Raw genomic sequence first — 18,111 nt, 5'->3', positions numbered from 1 at the left:
TCTCAAAAAAAAAAAGCTTTTTTTTTTTTTTTTGCCATGAAGTTTTGCTATGGCGCTATGGAGTTTTGCCATGAAGAGACATAGTCTTCATAGCCTTTTTTTTTTTTTTTTTTTTTTTTTCTTGGAGACAGTCTTGCTTGGTGGCACAGGCTGAAGTGCTAACACCTTGATTGTGGTTCCGTATAAGATTTCTACAGAACTGTAAGATAAATCTGTGTTGTTTTAAGCCTCAAAGTTTGTGGTAATTATATCACCAATGGAAAACGAATGCAGGTTTTTGCCTCTAGAACTCCACACTCGTGAGTTTTCACCTAGTTTAGTGGCCACACCTCAGTTTGGGTTTCTGCTTCCTCATTAGCGTCTCCACTTCCATTCTATCTCCCTGGATTCTATTCTCTGGACTCTAGACACATATCGAATACCTCCTCGTTATCCCTCACTGATGTGTCATAGTTGAAACTTCAATTCCTGCTCAAATGTTATCTTGAGTGAAGTTTTCCGTGGCTACCCTATTTGCCCTGCTATGCTTTAGTGTTCACTATAATACCACCATTTCACAAACTTTTAATTATGTTTCCCCCACCAAAATACAAGCTCAAAAAAGACATGGCTGTTTTCTGTTTTGTGTTTCATTCACTGTGTCTTCAGCACCTCAAATAGTGCTTGGTGTGCAGCAGGTGCTCAGTAGATATTGAATGAATGAGCACTGAGAGAGATGGAGATAAATGATGGTACCATGATACTAAGGGGTAACTAAAACTGCCCTGGAGCACATTAGGAGACGCTGGAGTGGGCATGCGTGAGTGGGATTTTGAAGGATGACATATAAAAGGTTGATACACAATGAGATAGCACTTCCCATCCATCAGAATGGCTATCGTAAAAAAAGATGGACAATAACAAGTCTTAGGAAGAGTATGAAGGAATTGAAACCTTCATAGATTGCTGGTAATAATATAAAGCGATGGTGCAGTCACTTTTCAAAAACAGTTTAGCAGTTTCTCAAAAAGTTAAACAGTTTCTATATGACCCAGAAATTCCAATATGTCCAATATTCAATTCTTGGTATATACAAGGAAAATGAAGACATTAATGGTTGCATGAGCTGGGGTGGGGACAGGGTATCCCTCTGTGGTGACAGGTGTTCTGGGATTAGACAGTGGTGATAGTTGCATAACAGTGTGACTGTATTAAATGTTGCTAAGTCGTACACTTAGAAAAAAATGTTGATGTGGGAACAGTACATTTCAGGTCGAGGAAATAATACAAGGCAGTGGAAGTATGAAAGAGCATGGTATGTTAGGGAGAAGGGGCATGATCTGGTCTCTCTAGAGGATATGGATTTGTGCTAGGCAGGTTTGGTTCTCATCAGACTAGGAGAGGTGCTAGATGCCCCTTCCTTGTGCCTCCTCGTCTTCTATCCCCAAGTTCATAGCTGATTGAATCGGGGATAGACAGTTGACCCAATTGCTGACATTGGCCAGCAGATTCTCAATTTCTTTCTTTCTTTCTTTCTTTTTTTTTTTTTTTTTGAGAGGAGTTTTACTCTGTTGCCCAGGCTGGAGTGCAGTGGCACGATCTTGGCTCACTGAAACCTCTGCTTCCTAGGTTCAAGTGATTCTCCTGCCTCAGCCTCCCAAGTAGCTGGGACTACAGGCGTATGCCACCATGCCCAGCTAATTTTTGTATTTTTAGTAGAGATAGGGTTTCACCATGTTGGCCAGGCTGATCTTGAACTTCTGACCTCAAGTGATCCGCCTGCCTTGGCCTCCCAGAGTGCTGGGATTACAGGCATAAGCCACTGTGCCCAGCCCAGGTTCTCAACTTCAAATGAGGTAGACTCTTGCATGTGACAGGGCAGAAGGGCCATATGTATGTTGGGTCATGTGTGGGATGAATAGACAAAGGACAGAGGAAGGAAGACGGAGAAGCAGCCCAGGGAGCAGAGAGAAGCAACTGTGGCCTGGGATGAGGAGAGCAATGCCCTGAATTCAGTTATTTTTCATAATGTCCAGCTCTATGTCCTCCCCTGAAGTCCTTTCGATGGTTGCTGTCCCTTCCCTCACCCCTTGTTTAAAGTAGCTTCAGTCAATTTCTTTTCTTTCTTTCTTTCTTTTTTTTTTGAGATGGAGTTTTGCTCTGTTTCCCAGGCTGGAATGCAATGGTGTGATCTCGGCTCACCACAACCTCTGCCTCCCGGGTTCAAGCGATTCTCCTGCCTCAGCCTGATTACAGGCATGTGCCACCATACCCAACTAATATTTGTATTTTTAGTAGAGATGGGGTTTCACCACGTTGGCCAGGCTAGTCTTGAACTCCTGACCTCAGGTGATCTGCCTGCCTCAGCCTCCCAAAGTGCTGGGATAACAGGCGTGAGCCACTGCGCCCAGCCTGTTGGTTTCTTAATAACCAAGAAAGCCTTGACTAGAAGGGATTATACAAATAGCATGTTAAGTGCTGTGTCCAGCCAGGTGCTGTGGCTCATGCTTGTAATCCCAGCTCTTAGGGAGGCAGAGGCGGGAAGATAGCTTGAGCCCAGGAGTTTGAGACCTGCCTGGGCAATATAGCGAGACCCCGTTCTCCACAAAAAGGAGAAAAACAAAAAGACAAAAAAAAAAAAAAATGCTGTGTCCGAAGCTCCTGTAGATAGAGTGGTGATTTATGCTATATCCTATACACTATTCTAGGCACTGATGATACAGTGGGAAACAGGAAAAGCTCTCTGCCCTGGTAGGGCTTAAATTCTACTGGAGAAGATAGAGAATAAACAGGCACACCAATTAGTAATCTATTTTCTGATAGTGAGCAGCGATAGGAAGAAAATAAAGCAGGTAAAGTGATAGCGACTGGGGTTATATGTGACAGGAGCAGCTGGGGAAAGTCTCTGAGGAAGTTAAAGGAGCCTGCTGTGTGCAAATGCTATGTGAAGATGCTGGAAGCACTTCCCACGCAGCATGTATAGCAGTATGTGCAAAGTTGAAAGATTAAGCTCAGTGCGTTCAAGAAACATCAGTGTGGATATTATGGATGAAGCATAGCAAGGAGTGAAGAAGAAATTTAGACAGAGGCCAACTTGTGTTGATTTGATGAGGCTGGGAAGGTTGTTGGGGTCATATTGCAGAGAGTTATGTATCATATTAAGAAATTTGAGGCCAGGTGCGGTGGCTCATGCCTATAATCCCAGCACTTTGGAAGGCTGAGGCGAGTGGATCGCTTGAGCTCAGGAGTTTGAGACCAGTCTGGCCAACAGAAAATACAAAAATTAGCCAGGCATGGTGGTACATACCTGTAGTCTCATCTACTCAAGAGGCTGAGGTGGGAGGATTGCTTGAGCCTGGGAGGCAGAGGTTGCAGAAAGAAAGACATTTGAGGCTGGGCACGGTGGTTCATGCCTGTAATCCCAGCACTTTGGGAGGACAAGGCAGGTGGATCACGAGATCAGGAGTTTGAGGCCAGCCTGCCCAAAATGGTGAAACCCCATCTTTACTAAAAATACAAAAAAATTAGCCGGGTGTGGTGGTGGACACCTGTAATCCCAGCTACACAGCAGGCTGAGGCAGGAGACTCACTTGAACGGGGGAGGCTGAGGTTGCAGTGAGCCAAGATCGCACCATTGCACTCCAGCCTGGGCAACAAGAGCGAAATCCGCCTCAAAAAAAAGAAAAAGAAAGTAATTAGAATCCTCTTCACTGCTTGCAACCCTGCTAACCGCCCTGAACAGGTTAACTGGCAAGTGTGATATTAGTCATGTTACTTCTGTTTCCTTTGCTGTTTTGGGGTCTGGCAGTCAGAAAGATAGAGAAACAAAATGGTAATACTTAACCGACATCTGTTGAGTGCTACTGTGCTCAGAATTTCATGTGCATGATATAATTTAATCTTCATAGGCTACCACATAGGGTTTATTGCTATTCCCATTTTATAAATGAGGAAATCAGGGGGTGAAGTAATACCAAGTGGGTGGCAGGACCACTATCAGAATCTGGGCCTGGGTCAGGCGCGGTGGCTCATGCCTGTAATCCCAACACTTTGGGAGGCCGAGACGGGCGGATCAACTGAGGTCAGGAGTTCGAGACCAGCCTGGCCAAAATGACAAAACCTTTTCTGTACTAAAAATACAAAAAACAACAACAACAACAAAAAAATTAGCTGGGTTGTGGTGGCAGGCGCCTGTAATCCCAGCTACTCTGGAGGCTGAGGTAGGAGAATTGTTCGAACCTGGAAGGCGGAAGTTACAATAAGCCGAAATTGCACCACTGCATTCCAGCCTGGGTGACAGAGCAAGACTCATCTCAAGAAAAAAAAAAAGAAAAGAAAAGAAACAAGAATCTGGGACTGATTGTGAAACCTGTGCTTCACTGCTCAGCTGCACTGCTATAGAAGAATGGGAAGATGTCTGTTGGGGATCTCATGTCAGGATGTTGCTGTGGGTTTTTGCACTTGATAATATTTCCTGTTAATTGAGTTGCATCTTTATGTTAGGTGCAGCAGGGGACGCACGCATGCGTGTGTGTGTGTAGCAGTTCTATCTCATCAGTGGATTTAACTTACGCAAACTGTGTGTAATGGGCCCTGACAGTAACAAACCAGGATATTTGAGCAGGGTGGTTTATAGTCTATAATTGGCTTCCTATTACTGTTGGCTGGTTCCCTTGCACATGGGGTATTATGCCAGGATTGGCATTTGATTTAAGAAATTTTCAAATTGATTTTATCTTCAGTGCATTAATGTGTGGCCTAAATTCCTGCAGAGGCATTAGATAACCAGCCTGGACATGCTTTAGTGATTGCAACTGGATCTGAGCTGCCAGCGCCTCAGCTTTTATTCAGCACAGACAAATTATTTCTCTGAAAACACTTTTCTACCTAAGCCTTGTGACTGATTTTTAAGGGCAGCTCAAGTTTAGACCCCTTGAAACTGGAATATACACATTCTTCAACTCACGCAAAGCACAAAAATGGAAATTTGTTAACACGAGTACATTTAATCACTATCGTCCTTTTGGAACTGAACACATACATATTCAAGGAGTGGTGTGGAAATCAACCTAATTTTCAAGGGTGTAGAATTGTGATGCCTTTTAAAGTCAGGAAATATGAAATATGACCCCAGTTATGAAAATGGCATAAATGTGGCTGAGTACACAGCAAACTGGAGAATGTTCTATTAGAGAATGTTCTGCAATTTCCTGTAGATTAGCATAGGTAAATGTTTTCAGTTAAAAATTTTCAGCTCTAAAAGCACAGAATAGATCACAGCTGCATGAAAATACTAATTAATCACCTTTAATGCTTTTATGCAAATGATTACATTTAACTTTTGTTTAGAATTGCCATTAACACCTGGAACCCTAAGACTGATAACAGGTAAAATTTTCATGAATAAATAAAGGATTTGAGTCATGTTTAGATTAATTTATAGTACCTATATTCATTACTGCAAGTCCTCTAGAAATCTAAAAATCATGGGATGAGACAGAAAATAGAAAAGAGGAGATGGCCTTTGAACTTACGAATTTTTTTATTGGTGATAAAGGGTGAGCTAAACTTGTATTTTTTCTACATTTTGCAATAATTTGCCTAGCTGCTTTGTGTGTTTGTACTAAAGAAAACTTTTTAATTATTTCATGTTCTGAGACAGCACTTTTTTTTTTTTTTTTTTGAGACAGAGTCTCACTCTGTTGCCCAGGCTGGAGTGCAGCGGCAAGACCTTGGCTCACTGCAACCTCCGTCTCCCAGGTTCAAGTGATTCTCATGCCTCAGCCTCCCAAGCAGCTGGGATTACAGGCGCCCACCACCACGTCTGGCTAATTTTTGTATTTTTAGTAGAGAAAGGGTTTCACCATGTTTTCCAGTCTGGTCTTGAACTCCTGACCTCGTGATGCACCCACCTCAGCCTCCCAAAGTACTGGGATTACAGGTGTCAGCCACTGCACCGGGCCCATTGCTCTCATGTTTATGTTCAGGAGTACTCAATGTTTAGCTCCCATTGATAAGTGAGAACACGTGGTATTTGGTTTTCTTTTCTTGCATTCATTTGCTTAGGATATTGGCCTCCAGCTGTATCTCTGTATCTAAGTTGCTGCAAAGGACATGATTTTGTTCTTTTTTAATGGCTGCATAGTATTCCATGGTGTATATGTACTACCTTTTCTTTATCCAATCCACTGTTGATGGGCATCTAGGTCGATTCCATATCTTTGCTGTCGTGAACAGTGCTGTTATGAACATGAGTGCATGTGTCTTTTTTGTAGAATAATTTATTTTCTTTTCAATATATACCCAGAAATGGGATTGCTGGGTTGAATGATAGCTCTGTTTTAAGTTATTTGAGAAATCTCCAAACTGCTTTTCACAATGGCTGAATTGACATTCTCACCAATAGTGTATAGTGTTTCTTTTTCTCTGCAGCCTCATCAGCATCTGTTATTATTTGACTTTTTAATGATAGCCATTCTGACTGGGGTGAGGTGGTATCTCACCATGGTTTTGATTTGCATTTTTCTGATGATTAGTGGTGATGAGCAATTTTTCATGTTTTTTGGCCATTTGTATGTCTTCCTTTGAGAAGTGCCTATTCATGTCCTATGTGTCCCTCTTTTTTCTTTTCTTTCTTTCTTTTTTTCTTAGACAGGCTCTCTCTCTTTCACCCAGGCTTGAGTGCAGTAGCATGAACATGGCTCATTGCAGCCTCGACCCCCAGGGCTCAAATGATCTCCTGCCTCAGCCTCTCAAGTAGTTGGAACCGCAGGTGCACACCACCATGTGCGGCTAATTTTTAAATTTTTTTTAGAGACAGAGTCTTGCTCTGTTGCCTGGGCTAGTCTTGAAATCCTAGTCTCAAGCAATCCTCCCACCTTAGCCTCCCAAAGTAATGAAATTACAGGTGTGAGCCATTGTGCCCATCTTTTAGTGGGGTTATTTGTTTTTTGCTTGTTAAGTTCCTTATAGATACTGGATATTAGACCTTTGTTGGATACAGAGTTTGCGAATGTTTTCTCTGGTTCCGTAGGTTGCCTGTTTACTCTGTTGATTGTTCCTTTTGCAGTGCAGAAGCTCTTTAGTTTAATTAGGTCCCACTTGTCAATTTTTGTTTCTGTTGCAATTTCTTGTGAGGACTTAGCCAAAAATTCTTTGCCAAGGCTAATGTTGAGAAGGATATTTCCCGGGTTTTCTTCCAAGATTTTATAGTTTGAGGTCTTACATTTAAATCTCCAATCCATCTTGAGTTGATTTTTGTATATGGTGAAAGATTGGGGTTCCAGTTTCATTCCTCTGTATACGGCTAGCCAGTTGTCCCAGCACCATTTATTGAATAGGGGGCCCATTCTCCATTACTTGTTTTTGTCCACTCTATGGAAGATCAGATGGTTGTATGTGTGTGGCTTTATTTCCGGGTTCTCTATTCTGTTCCATTGGTCTATGCATCTGTTTTTGTTCCAGTACCACGCTGTTTTAGTTTCTGTAGTCTTATAGTATAGTTTAAAGTCAGATAGTGTGAGGTCTCTGGCTTTTTTTTTTTTTTTTTTTTTCGCTTGGGATTGCTTTGGCTATTTGGGCTGTTTTATGGTTCTATGTGAATTTTAGAATAGTTTTCTTTCTTTCTTTTTTTTTTTTTTTGCTCCCTCTGTGACTCTAGTCAAAGAAGAATAGTTTTGTTTTGTTTTTTTAAGATGGAGTCTTGCTCTGTCACCAAGGCTGGAGTGCAATGGTGCCATCTCTGCTCACCGCAACCTCTGCCTCCTGGGTTCAAGCAATTCTCCTGCTTCAGCCTCCCAAGTAGCTGGGTTTACAGGCATGCACCATCACACCTGGCTAATTTTTATATTTTCAGTAGGTTTCACCATGTTGATCAGGCTGGTCCCAAACTCCTGACCTCATGATACGCCGGCCTCAGCCTCTCAAAGTGCTGGAATTACAGGTGTGAGCCACTGCTCCCGGTCTAGAATATTTTTTCTAATTCTGTGAAAAATGACATTGGTAGTTTGATAGGAATCGTGTTAAATCTGTAAATTGCTTTGGGCAGTATGGCTATTTTAAAGATATGGATTCTTTCAACCCATGAGCATGGAATATTTTTGCATGTATTTGTGTCGTCCCTGAGTTCTTTGAGCAATGTTTTGTAGCTCTCTTTGTAGAAATCTTTCACCTTTTTGGTTAGTTGTTTTCCTAGGCATTTCTATTTTTTTGTAGCTATTGTAAATGGTATTGGGTTCTTGATTTGACTCTCAGCTTGAACGTTAATAGTGTATAGAAATGCTACTGATTTTTGTACATTGATTTTATATCCTGAAACTTTACTGAAGTTATCAGTTCCAGGAGCTCTTTGGTGGGGCCTATGGTCTTCTAGGTATAGAATCATATTGTCAGTGAAGAGAGGAAATTCCCTATTTGGAATTAGAAATTTTCCTATTTGGATGCCTTTTATTTTGTCTTTTATGCTTACTTTTTTTTTTTTTTTTTTTGAGACGGAGTTTCACTCTTGTTACCCAGGCTGGAGTGCAATGGCGCGATCTTGGCTCACCGCAACCCCCGCCTCCTGGGTTCAGGCAATTCTCCTGTCTCAGCCTCCTGAGTAGCTGGGATTACAGGCACGCACCACCATGCCCAGCTAATTTTTTGTATTTTTAGTAGAGACGGGGTTTCACCATGTTGACCAGGATGGTCTCAATCTCTTGACCTCATGATCCACCCGCCTCGGCCTCCCAAAGTGCTGGGATTACAGGCTTGAGCCACCGCTCCCGGCCATGCTTACTTTTTAAGTGTATTATCTTTTGCACGGTAAATGATGTTTTCTCCATTTTACACACTAGGACATGAAAGCTCAGAGAGGGTAAGTAGCCTCCCCAGTCTCGCATGTGTAGTAAGTGGCCGAGCCTGAAACGTCCAACTTGGAGGCACTGATCACATCCACTGCGCCACACTCTCCTTGCATTCAATAAATTGAAGCTATTATTATGAACTGAAACCAGATTTTCCCCTGAGGACACTTCTTTCTCTGTGACCTAACAAATGGGGGCTACTAATTCTTTATGTACTACAGGCCAGTGAGAACCGAGGGGTTGGCCCCCCACAGCCACATCAGATCATTGCTCATGGGTAGCACTAGCTGGACATAGTTACCGTCAGGCCATTGCAACTACTCACCCTCATTGCCGCTGTCCTCTTAATGCGTGGAGTCCTCTCGTCGCTCAATGCACAGAGTTCCTTGGGCCTTACAGACCCTCCCTGAGTCATTCTTTTATTCTGCATGAAATCAGTGCCTCTTCCAGCCCTCTCAGTGCTGAAGGCCTTTACTACTTAAACTACAATGACCTATTCCCATGGGAGTAGGACTGCTCCGCCTCCTATGTCGTCAGGAGGTTGAATAATGTCTGGGCGGAAAAGCAATTCTGTGCCTGTCTATATATGTATATACATAGATGTATGTGGATATGTGTACATATATACATACATACACATTGGTTTACTATATATTTTACTGACATAATGGATATGTAACACATGGTTAAATTGTATTATAAATTCCATATAGCCAATGGATTCTCACAGAATGCTTTTGTTGATTTTTGCCAAACTTTCATGTCCTGGGCAACCTGTGGTTGCAATTGACAAACCCAACGTAAATGTTGGTTGATATTTGCCTTCATGTTAAAGACTTGAAAGTTAAACAATGAAGACACATGTCAGAACTTCACTTATTCATGACTGATATTAGTGACTTCTTTGAGGAAGTGAATAATAGTTTTATTTTATTCATTCATTCATTCATTCATTCATCTATAGACAGTGTCTTGCTCTGTTGGATAGGCTGGAGTACAGTGGCAACATTATAGCTCAATGTAGCCTCAACTCCTGGGCTTTAGGGATCCTCCCACCTCAGGCTTCTGAGTAGCTAGGACTACAGTCATGTGTCAAATGCCTGGCCAATTTTTTTGCAGAGATAGAGCCTCTCTGTGTTGCCCAAGCTGATCTCGAACTCCCAGTCTCAAATGACCCTTCAGCTTTTGTCCCCCAAACTGCTGGGATTATAGGAATGAACCACGGTGCCTGGCCAGATAATTGTTTTTGAATACTGGAAGACTATTTTTTCAGGTTTTAAAAATTCTGTTTACAATGTAATGGCTACAGATATGAATCATTTATTTAATTAATTACTTTATTTATTTATTTTATTTTATTTATTTTTTAAGACATGGGGTCCTTCAACAAAAAGGAAAACAAAATGACATGGGGTCTTGCTATGTTGCCCCGGCTGGAGTGCAGTGGCTATTCACAGGCACGATCCCACTACTGATCAGCATGGGAGTCTGCTCTGTTTCCAACCTGGGCTGGTTCACCGCTCCTTAGGCAACCTGGTGGTCCCCCCGCGCCTGGGAGGTCACCATATTAATGCTGAACTTAGTGCGGACACCCGATTGGCATAGTGCACTACAGCCCAGATCTTCTGTGCTCAAGCGATTCTCCCATCTCAGCTGCCCAAGTAGCTGGGACTACAGGCATGTGCCACCTCGCCCGGCTGAATCACTTTTAAGTTCAATCTGCATTACTAACATTTTCTCCTTTACTTTCTTAAATCTAAACAGTCAATAAAATAATACATAAATCAAATTCTAACTAGTAGCATTTGGCAACTTCCATGATTAGTTTCAAGCTATCAATTGACGTCACTGAACACAGTTGGAAAATGAGGTGCAGTGACACATCATTATAGTATTTCCACCACACAGACAGAGCAAGTAGAAGAGCATAGATAATAGTAAAGCCTAGTAAAATAATTAGGAAGTGCTGACTTTTAAGAAGTTATGACCTTTGTTATTAATTTCATTTATATTTGATTGTAAGTCTCTTCAACTTAATTTTTAATAATGGCTGTATTGGCCAGGCGTGGTGGCTCACGTCTGTAATCCCAGCACTTTGGAAGGCCAAGGCGGGTGGATTACCTGAGGTCGGGAGTTTGTGACCAGCCGGACCAACATGGAGAAACCCTGTCTTTACTAAAAATATAAAATTAGCTGAGTGTGGTGGCGCATGCCTGTAATCCTAGCTTCTCAGGAGGCTGAGGCAGGAGAATCGCTTGAACCATGAAGACAGAGATTGTGGTGTGCCGAGATCGGGCCACTGCACTCCAACCTGGGCAACAAGAGTGAAACTCCATCTCAAAAAAAAAAAAAAGCCGTATCTTAACAACCAACTTGCAACATTTCTAGAATTTAATAATCAGCTCTCAGTTGATGCGAGCTGGCGCCAACAAACCACCGTGTGTAGTCAGTCATCTCCACATCGATTCTCTGCCACAGTCCATCAGTCCATCTCTACCACTTTCTCACCTGGACATTTACCCTCTGATTCATTTGCTATTCATTTGCGATTCATTCCTCAAACCACCGCGACCTGACTTGTCCTTTCCACGACAGACCCTCTGCTAGGAAGTAAAGGATCCTTTTCTTTCACTTGCCCCATGAATTCCAGTGTCCTCAGGGCTCTGTCTTGGGTGGTCTTTCTCTTCCTACACACTGTGCTTTGGTGATCTCATTCAAACCCTGATGGCTCCCAAGTCTATAGTTCTAACCCATGCCTCTCTCTGGAGTTCCAGACCCATGTGTCCAGCAGTCTATTGGACATCATTTGTTTGTCTTCTTGGCAATTCAAACTCCGCATTTCACAAACATATCTGTTGTTTCCCCAGACTCCAAACTCCACGTCACAAATCTGACGTCGCCTGTCTTTTTCCTCTCACTAAATGACCTTACCTGCTAAGTCATCTGAGCCAGACACCTGGGAGTCATCCTCACTTTTTTTTTTTTTTTTGAGACAGAGTCTCGCTCTGTCGCCAGGTGCCAGGCTGGAGTGCAGTGGCGCGATCTTGGCTCACTGCAACCTCTGCCTCCTGGGTTCAAGCAATTCTCCTGCCTCAGCCTCCTGAGTAGCTGGGACTACCAGTGCAGGGCATCATGCCCAGCTAATTGCTTCATTTTTTATAGAGATGGGGCCTTACCATGTTGCCCAGGCTGCTCTTGAACTCCTGGCCTCAAGCAATCCTCCCACCTTAGCCTCCCAAAGTGCTGGGATTGCAGGCGTGAGTCACCACGCCTGGCCCATCTTCACTTTTTATTCTGGTACCAAATTCAGATTGATTGATTGATTCATTTATCTATTTGTTAAACTTTCCGGCAAATAGAACAGCTGCATAGTATAGTGGGTAAGAGTACTGAGGCCTGAAGTCAGCCATTTAACTAGCTCTGTAACCTTGGGAAATTTGCTTGCTCACTCTGTGTTTCAGTTCCTTCCTTCCTTCCTTCCTTCCTTCCTTCCTTCCTTCCTTCCTTCCTTCCTTCTTCCTTCCTTCCTTCTTTCTCTCTCTCTCTCTCTCTCTCTCTACTATGTGAGGACACTGTGTCTCACCTGTAATGTATGTATTACAGGTGAGAAAGGGACAGAGATGTCAGTAGGAAAGCACTGTCTATGAACCAGGAAGTGGGCCGTCACCAGACTCCGAGGCTATCAGGGCCTTGATCTTGGATGTCCCAGCCTCCAGAACTATGAGCAACAAATTCCGTTGTTTATAAGCCATCCTGTTATAGCAGCCCAAATGGACTAAGACAGAGTTCAACCCATAACAGGCAGGACCTCTGCTACAGGAATCACATCTGATCTCTGAGCTGCGTGACTTACAGCTAACGCTGCTGCCGTTCTTAATGTCTTACTTCCTGTCCCCCCATGCCACTGTCTTAGTTCCTTTTGTCTCACAACAGCCTCCTGAGTAGACCCTAGTCTGACCCCACCATAGCGCATCCTCCATGGGCTGTCAGAGTGCTCTTTCCCACACATAAGGTTGATCATATCACCTCCTTCTGAAGCTCCCTGGGCTTTTAGGTAAAGGTTTAGCATAAAAAGTCCTTCTAGTTCCGGCTCCTTCCTGCTTTTCTGCTCTGAAACTTATGCCACAGCCTAGAAAACTGTAATTCCCCGATCGTATTTTTCTTTCTTTTTTTTTTTTTTTTCTGAGATGGAGTTTTGCTGTGTTGCCCAGGCTGGAATGCGATGGCATGATCTCGGCTCACTGCAACCTCTGCCTCCCAGGTTGCAGTGATTCTCTTGCCTCAGTCTCCCAAGTAGCTGGGATTATAGGTCCCCACCACCATACATGGCAAAGTTTTGTATTTTTAGTAGAGACAGGGTTTCACCATGTTGGTCAGGCTGGTCTCAAACTCCTGACCTCATGTAATCTACCTGCCTCAGCCTCCCAAAATGCTAGGAATCCAGGCACGAGCCACCTCTTCTGGCCATATTATTCTTTTTCACAACTCTTGATGAATGCGATTCTTTCTGCCTCGCATACCTTTACCCTCACATTTCTCCACCTGTCTGGAGATGTCTCCCCTGACACTCTCCCCACCCATCTTCTAAACTGCTTTGGCATTCTCTGCATACCCAGAATTTGGAACTTACTGAATTTTGGGGTGTTTTTTTTTCGGTGCCTTTCCAACAAGACAGAGTGCCCTTTAAGAGCTGGAACTTGGGAGGCCGAGGCGGGTGGATCACGAGGTCAAGAGATCGAGACCATCCTGGTCAACATAGTGAAACCCCGTCTCTACTAAAAATACAAAAAATCAGCTGGGCATGGTGGCGCGTGCCTGTAATCCCAGCTACTCAGGAGGCTGAGGCAGGAGAACCTCCTGAACCCAGGAGGCGGAGGTTGCGGTGAGCGGAGATTGCGCGATTGCACTCCAGCCTGGGCAACAAGAGCGAAACTCCATCTCAAAAAAAAAAAAAAAAAAAAGAGCTGGAACTGTCACCGTATGCACTATTCTTAGACATTAGAGTGATTTCCAGTCTTCTCACTATTGTAAATGATACTGTGATAAATACATTTATGTTCAAAATTCTTTCAAATTTAAAATTATTTCCGTAGTCACAACAACAAAAAGACAAACAACCCAATTTAAAAATGAGCCAAGACTTGAACAGACATTTCTACAAATGATGTATATAAATGGCCGGGAGCACAGGAAAAGATGCTCAGTGTCATTAGTCATTAGATTAATGCAAATAAAACCACAATGAGATAGCACCTCATACCCACTAGGATGGTTATAATAAGAAAAGTAACAAGTGCTGGCGAGGATGTGGAGATGGAGAAATTGGAACATTGCTGGTGGAAGTATAAAATGGTGCAGCTGCCATGGAAAACAATTTGGCAGGACCTCAACAAGTTAAACATAGAATTCATAGAATACTGTCTGACCCAGCAATTCCACTTCTAGGTATATACTCAAAAAAATTGAAAACAAGCAAAAGAATTGAAAACAAGTGTTCAAACAAAAATTGTACAGAAATGTTCATAACAGCATTATTCACAATAATCCAAAGATGGAAATGATCACCCATGATGGGTAAAGAAAATGTGATATCTCTATACAATGAAATATTACCCAGCCAGACTGGGTGCGGTGGCTCATGCCTATAATCTGAACACTTGGGAGGCCAAGCAGGGCCGATCACTTGAGGTCAGGAGTTTGAAGCCAGCCTGGCCAACATGGCGAAACCCTGTCTCTACTAAAAATACAAAAATTAGCCAGGGTTGGTGGCAAGTGCCTATAATCCCAGCTACTTGGGAGGCTGAGGCAGGAGAATCATTTGAACCCAGGAGGCAGAGGTTGCAGCGAGCCAAGATCATGCCACAGCACTCCAACCTGGGTGACAGAGCAAGGCTTTGTCTAAAAAAAAAAAAAAAAAAAGTAAGAAAGAAATATTTCTCAGCCATAAAATGATATGCAGTCCTGAAGTCCTGATACATGCTAGAACATGGATGAGCCTCAAATACCTAATGTTAAATGAAAGAAGCCAGGCAGAAAGTGTCACAGAAAAAGTGATTCTGTTTATATGGGTAATATCCAGAATAGTTAACTTTATAGAGGAATGAAAGCAGATTGGTGCTTGCTAGTGGTTGAGGGGAGGGGAAAATGGGAATTAGTTGCTTAGTGGATATGCGGTTTTATTTTGGACAGATGAAAATGTTTTGGAAGCAGGATGGTAGCTGCAGGGCATTGTGAATGTACTAAATGTCACGGAATTGTGTACTTTAAAATATTTAATTTTATGTTATGTGAATTTTATGTCAATTAAAAAAATAAAAACAAAAAATGAATGAAGTACTGATGCATGCTACCATGTGGGTGAACCTTGAAAACACTTTACTGAGGTGAAAGAAGCAGAGAAGGTCACATATTGTATGATTCCATTTATTCAAAATATTTAGAATAGGCAAATTCAGAGAGACAGAAAGCAGAGCAATGGCTCACGCCTGTAATCCCAGCACTTTGGGAGGTCAAGGCGGGTAGATCACCTGAGGTCAGGAGTTTGAGACCAGCCTGGCCAACATGATGAAACCCCGTCTCTACTAAAATACAAAAAATTAGCTGGGCATGGTGGTGGGCGCCTGTAATCCTAGCTACTAGGAGGCTGAGACACTGGAATCCAGGAGGCAGAGGTTGCAATGAGCTGAGATAATGCCATTGTACTCCAGCTTGGGCAATAAGTACAAAACTCTGTCTCCAAAAAAAAAAAGAGAGAGACAGAAAGCAGATGAGTGGTTGCCAGAGTCACAGGTTTCCTTTTCCAGTGATGAAATGTTTTGGAATTAGTGGTAATGGTTGTACAACATTGTGAATGTACTAAATGCCACCAAATCACAGATTTAAAAATGGTTAAAACAGTAAATTTTATGTTATGTATATTCTACCACAATAAAAATTATTTCCTTAAGAAAGATATTCTGGCTCCCAGCTACTTGGGAGGCTGAGGCAGGAGAATTGCTTGAACCTGGGTGGCGGATGTTGTAGTGAGCTGAGATCTCATCACTGTACTTCGGCCTGGGTGACAGAGTGAGATTCCGTCTCAAAAATAAATAAATAAATAAGGCAAAACGGCCTCGCTAATTTGATGTAACACGGTGCCTCTTCAGGGAAGTTCTCTTGCTTCCAAGTTAACTTGAATGAGAAGAATTGTTTAGGAATGGAGCCGGAATAAAAGGATTTTAGAGCTAGGAGTGACCTAGAGAGTTTTCAGACCATTGCATCTCATTCTTATCAGATCAGTATTCTGTAAGTACCTTACTATTCTGAAATAAAATTCATAGATAAAATAATCTACCTGAAGTCTATATGATGTGGGGCTTTAGCCAATATGAGTTTTGGAGTCAACTTCCTGGGTTCAAATTCCTCCTTGGCTCCTCACCTGCCCTGTGAGCTCTGGCACTACTCTGTGCCTCAGTTTCTTCATCTGTAAAATGGAGCTAATGACGGTGTTGCCTCATAGGATTGTTTGAGGATTAAATGTATGTGTATGTGTGCAAATATGAAATATGTTTAGGATTATATCTAACTGTACAAAAGAGGAGAACTAGAAGGAAAGTAATTTATAATAAATGCACTTTCAATTGTAAATATCTAGGCATGATTACCCTAGGAAGAGACTGAAATTGATGTTTGCCCATATGCATAGAACCGCCCTGGATATCACAGCTATAAATGCAGACTGACTTGAGTGTATTGCACCTCAAAAGCCATGAGTGTTGTTATTGGTGACATGCTCTGTCTCCTAGACTGGAGTGCAGTGGTGCGATCGTCAGCTCACTGCAGCCTCCGCCTCCCAGGTTCAAGCAATTCTCCTGCCTCAGCCACCCAAGTAGCTTGGATTACAGGCATGCACCACCACGCCTGGCTAATTTTTGTAGTTTTAGTAGAGACAGGGTTTCACCATGTTGGCAGGCTGGTCTTGAACTCCTGACCTCAAGTGATCCGCCTGCCTTGATTTCCCAAAGTACTGGGATTATAGGTGTGAGTCACTGTGCCTAGCCGTGGGAAGTGTTTTTAAACAATCATTCTTGTATATACAGGTTTTTCATCTTTATAAATATTTAAAGGAGGGGTGAACTGGCCCAGGTTGGAAAGGGAGCAGATCAAAACTCCCATGCTCATCAGTAGTGGGATCGCGCCTGTGAATAGCCACTGCACTCCAGCAACGTATTGAGACCCCATCTCTTAAAAAAAAAATGTTTAGTGGGATATCTGGAAGTGGGACATGAGGCCATTCTTTATTGGGTGAGATGTCCCACGTATTTCCAGACAGCCAGCATCCTCGGCCCCTCCTCTAAGTGTCAGGATGCTGCAGTGAGTGGCTCTGCTCCCATGAGAACCACTGAGCCACTGCAGCCCTCTTCTTTTCCAGACCAGGCCCCTGAGAAATTCAGAGAGGAGTTTTTTTGTTTTTTTTTTTTTGAAATAGGTTCTGGAGAATATATACTCTCTCCACCTCTGCTCACTCTGTCACCCAGGCTGGAATGCAATGGCATGACCAGGGCTCTCTGCAATCTGGAACTCCTGGGCTTAAGTGATTCTCCTGGTACAGCCTCTAGAGCAGCTGGGACTACCGACGTGCACCACCATACCTGGCTGATTTCAAACAATTTTTGTAGAGACTGGTTGCTGGGGAGATCTTGTTCTGTGGCCCAGAATGGTCTTGAACTCCTGACCTCAAGTTATCTTCCTGTCTCAGCCTCCCAAAGCTCTGGAATTACAGGGCTGAGCCAACAAGCCTGACCTAGAGAGGTAATTTAAAATCAGCCGCTATGACAGTGACTGCTTGTTCACCCCCGGCTCACCTTCAGCCTTGTGATCAGCTGGAAGATGCCTTGTTAGTAACTCAGACTCTGCCTGTCCTGTTGCATTTATCCAATTTATTTCTCTTTTGGGGGCCTTCTTCTTCCCTCTCTCTCACCTCCTTCCCCTCAACACCTTGTTCATTAGCAAGTCCTGTTGGCTGTCCCTCCAAATATGTGACCAACCACAGTAGCCTTCTCCTGGTTCTCTGATTCACTCTTGTCCCACTACGGTCTATTCTCATGGCAGCCAGAGGGGCTTTAAAAAAATTTTACAGGCGCGGTGGCTTACTCCTGTAATCCCAGCACTTTGGAAGGCCGAGGTGGGCGGATCATGAGGTCAGGAGATCAAGACCATTCTAGCTAACACAATGAAACCCCATCTTTACTAAAAATACAAAAAATCTGCTGGGTGTGGTGGCACGTGCCTGTATTCCCAGCTACTCAGG

Source organism: Sapajus apella, unplaced genomic scaffold (assembly GCF_009761245.1).
Source record: "Sapajus apella isolate SASKATOON/1434 unplaced genomic scaffold, GSC_monkey_1.0 scaffold62, whole genome shotgun sequence".
Lineage (NCBI taxonomy): Eukaryota > Metazoa > Chordata > Mammalia > Primates > Cebidae > Sapajus > Sapajus apella.
Note: the sequence above shows the minus strand (reverse complement) of the source record.